Source organism: Solanum dulcamara, chromosome 7, assembly GCF_947179165.1.
Source record: "Solanum dulcamara chromosome 7, daSolDulc1.2, whole genome shotgun sequence".
Lineage (NCBI taxonomy): Eukaryota > Viridiplantae > Streptophyta > Magnoliopsida > Solanales > Solanaceae > Solanum > Solanum dulcamara.
In genome coordinates, this window is record NC_077243.1 from 76562750 (window position 1) to 76567734 (window position 4985).

Below are 4985 nucleotides of genomic sequence, written 5' to 3' on the forward strand. Positions count from 1 at the left end.
ATCATATAGTCAATAACCTAGTCCAATTCTCATTACTCCTCAGTACATATAACACGGAAATACAAGCATCTACAAGCTTAAACTGAGGTTTAGAAATTCAGTTGCCTTAATTAATCAAGCAATTACTCCAGTACTTGAGCTTTCTCTTTTCGTTGGGCTTCCAAATAAGTATAATCTAATCAAATAAATAACCACAATAATATTTCAAAATTAACAATACCCATATTCTTATATATCTCGCCTAGACCCAAAACCTACCCAAATCTATAATCAAGTTCCTAATGTTGATGTCAAATAACATGTCAACTCTCATATTTCCAAATTTTAAGTCTAGGGTTAGGTTCTAATGTCCCCAATATCATAAATTTAATGGAATTCATAAAATATAATATACTTAATATTTAATTATCTATCTCAATATATCAAAATTTGGAAACTAACTCATTCTATGTCATTGAAGTCAAATCTGAAATTTTCTTTCCGATTATGTTCGCTCATGATAAAATAAACTCACATGTCTAATTTCAGCTAAAACGGATCGTTATTCGACCCCTAAATCAAGATTTTATATGAAGAATCCTAGGATCATATTTTCTTATTTCAGCATTGTTTCTCCACCAATATACCCTAAAAATATGTTCATAATCACATAAAAATTTAATGGAAAGGATGAGAATAATTAGCTTGATGCTTTGGAATGAAAATCCCTATTTTTCTCTTCTCCTTTATTTTTCTTTTCCCCTTCTTTTTTTTCTTCCTCCGTATTATATTTTTTCTCTTTTCTTTTATTATTTTTTTTCCTTTTTGAAACTTATTATGTATTAAAATTTACAAACCCTACTAACCTATTTTAATAAATATAAGAAAAGTGGTGTAGGGTATTAAATAAATTAACACTTTTGCCCATTAATTAAATTAATTCTCTAAAATTATCCCTCAACTAATTAACCAACGTTACCGAAAGGTCCAAAATTTTCAACTTAAATTTACGAAAAGGGTATTCTATGAAAGAAGGAGGACTCGTTCTCAAAATTACCTAACGGGTCATTACAAATAATAACAATAATAATAATAATAACAATAACAATAACAATAATAATAATAATAACAATAATAACAATAACAATAATAGCAATAACAATAACAATAATAACAAAAATAATAATAACAATAACTGCTGAAAAGATTAAAGAAAAGGATAAGGCAGAAGAAAAAAGAAGAAAAGAAGAACGCAGAAGATAAGAAAAGAAAAGGACTAATAGTGACCCTTTTGTCTTTTTGTAATTATATAAAAATACAGGGTCCCACTATTTTGTTTTCTTTTAATTATGTAACATAAGTCGCTTTCAGGTCATTTTCAGTTTCTTAAAAATGTTTAAATGTATGTTAGACACCCGGTTCCTCTATTTATAAATAGAGGCAGTATGTAAGTTTGGAGGAGAAAACCCATCGAAATCCTTCTTCCTTTGTAAAATACCCCCTTATGAATAAAATATAAGTTTGTGAGTATTTTTCTAGAGCAAAATTTTATTATTTCTGTTATAATCTCTTTTTTTTATTATAAAAAGAACAGTCTCCCCTTCCATATCACCCTTACGCCTAGAAGTAGGAAACGAATCTAGACTGTGCTGAGTTATTCTGAAGGAGCGTCAGGAAAGTTATCTGAAAACAGGTTGGGATTGAAATATCCGTTAAAAGTCTCGACGAATACCCGGAATAATATTGATTAAAGCGGGATAAGGTATGGAAGCGTGTTGGACCCATATCTTTTTACTTAAGTTAAGATATTATACTGTTATAATGCTGGGTTGCTCTAGAAAATTATTCTATTGTTAATATTATGCTGATATTAGACATAACATATTTTCCTTCAGGAGGTTTGATACTGCTTGTTAAACAAGATGATTTTGTTGTTAGATATGAGAATATACCTACTCAGATTATTGATTTATCGAACCAACAATTTTTTAGACCCCCTCCCCCGGTTGGTATCAGAGCCATGATAGATGTTAAAGACATAGAAGTAGATATTACATAAAATAGGTCAACTTTAGATATCAAAATTAGACAAGAAAATAATGAATCTAAATTTGACAGAATAACTGAAGCACTAAGATATGATAAAATTTTTAATGATATAGATATAGAATAACGAAAAAGCAACCCTCTTTCAATGACATAAGAATAGATAATTTCATACTTTGAAAATTTAGACGACATGTACAAAATAGCCAAAAAGATAAAAAAAATGTTAAAAATTATTACTCATACTCCAAAAGGATAATATCGATAGGAAAGCTATAATTAGAACAGAAAAGATATTATCTGACTATGATATAGTAATAGAAGGACTAACCACAAATATAAAATTCATTAAAAATAAAATTGATACACATCCTTCTAGTATAGGATAATGAAAAAATTACCATCTTTTTCAGATATTAGATTAAACTATCGATTATATTGAACTTTTTGAAAGAATTTAAAATTCGCTAAAATGAAAGATCAATCATATAAGCGATATTTAAAGAGAATAGACCTTACTAATATCGAACAGATAAGAAGAATACAGAAAATACTAGTCTCTAATGATAACGAGATAATAGCAGAAAAAGATAATCTAAAATTATTAAAAAATTATTACTTTAAAAAATAGGCAACCAATTTCGGATAAAATGGACAACAAACCTCATTATAAATTATCAAATGAAGAAGATCCTTTAAAAATAGAACAAGATCTATATGAAATACAAAGAACGATAATTTATTTTGGAAATCTAATAATTAAAGAAATCCAAAATTTAAAAGATATGTTAACACAAAAAGAAATAAAGATTGATGAAGAACCTGTAGTTAAAACCATAGGAACTATAGGATCTCATATTGCCAACATAAAAATACCAGAGGGATACGGAGGAAATAATCTAAAATAGTAAGCTCAGAATCAGAAAAACACCCAGTTAAAAGACGAAGGTGACATGATAAACCTAAAAATGGATGTTAACAAACTAGAAGACATAGATTTTAATCCTAACATTACCGAACTTCACACTTAGGCTGAAACTAGACAAAATTTTAATAAATCCTCTAGGGCTTATGCAGGTATAAATGTTGCTCTAAGAGAAAAAGATACTCATACACCAATAGGATCAATGAAAAGCGAAGCAATTAATCCATTTGAAATATACCTAGATTTAGATTGCATTAATAATATTGAAGAAACTATAGATAAATGGAAAACCTCTTTAAGGATAATAGTTACAGTAAATAAAATGGATTATGATACGACAAAACACTTTATAGAAAGAAGTCTATTAAACAGTGTATTAAGATTTTGGCAAAATCTAAATGAAGCCACTAAAATTGATATTTTCGGAACGGATGATAATATCGCTAACCTAGTTACAAGGGCTACAGAAGTTATAAAATTAGAATTTGCCGGAGAAGGTAATTTCTTAAAAGACCCTGCAACGATCAAGAAATATGAAATTATTTTATTACGATTACAACTATGTGACATGTGTGAAATAGATAAATATATATGTGTTTTTCAAGATTATTATTATTATGTGTATAATAGAGTAAAATATATAGAAATGTATTTACCGATATTTTTTACTAAGATTCCAGACCTTTGGGGCAAAAAACTAATAGATATGTATAATCCAGGAAAAACAGATACTTTAGGAAAAAGAATAACTCATTTAAAAGATAAACTTAGTACATGGTGTGCAGATGTCATACTAGCAAAAACAACTAAAGGATTAAGAAAGAAAATAAGCTTATGCTGTGATAATCCAAAAATGCCACTAATGATTGGATGTGAAAGTCCTTATTACTACAAAAAGATTAAAAGAAAATATAAAAAGAAGATACGCTTTAAGAAAAAATATTTTAAAAAGAGAAAAACCAGATATTATAAAAAGAAAGGATATACTCGATATCAAAAATCTTTTTACAAAAGGAACAATAAAAGAAAATATCCAAAAGAATGCAGATATTATTATTATAAAGAGATAGGACACTATGCCAATAGATACCCAAAAAAATTGCCAATAATAATAAGAAAATATAAATATGATGAAGATACTGAAGAAATGATAAATCTAGAAGAATTTATACAAATAAATAATTTTGAAGAAGTTGAATCAGACGATACAATTTTTATATTAACTGATACGAATTATTATTATTCGACAGAAGAAGACATACAAGATGAATAATGAAATAGAAACTATTCAAGATATAATAGAAGAAACGATAGAACAAACTGGAGAATATAAAAAAAGTTTTCTTTAACTAATTACTCAGGATTTGACGTAAATATACTGGAAAAAGAAAACACCATTTATTTTATGGATTAAATATACCAGAAAGAGCTCTAGAAGTTTCTGTTACTTCTAATAAAGTAATGATACCTTTATTATCCAAAAAAGATATTCGAGATAAATTACAAAAAATAAAAACTGAAATAAGAAATACTCTAGGATGGATACATATAGGAGCAATCCAGATAATAATAAAATCCACCTTTAGAGAAGGATTAGATCCCCAATAGATTTAGCTATTATAGATAATAGAATAATAAACAGGAAAGAAGCCTGCTTAGGAATACTACGAGGAAATTTACAATACAGAAAGATAAGATTTAATATTTATCCTAGGATTTCATACCATCTCCTAGATAAAGACTTTGATAAAACACTAAGCTTAATACAAGATTTTAAAAGAAAAGATTTCTTTCACAAATACAATAGACCCTATTCGATAACATATATAATATCATATGCTATTTCAAATACACATCATTCAGATTGCTTTTCCATAAAAGATACAATAGATTATCCCCATCTATTTGAAGAAATCAGTCAGATACAAATGCCTAGTATAACACAGATACAAGAAATAGAAGATACGCCATTAAACTTAGAATTACAACTTAAACCCTTGTATATGTGCAAAGATAACATCCAAAGTTGGACAAT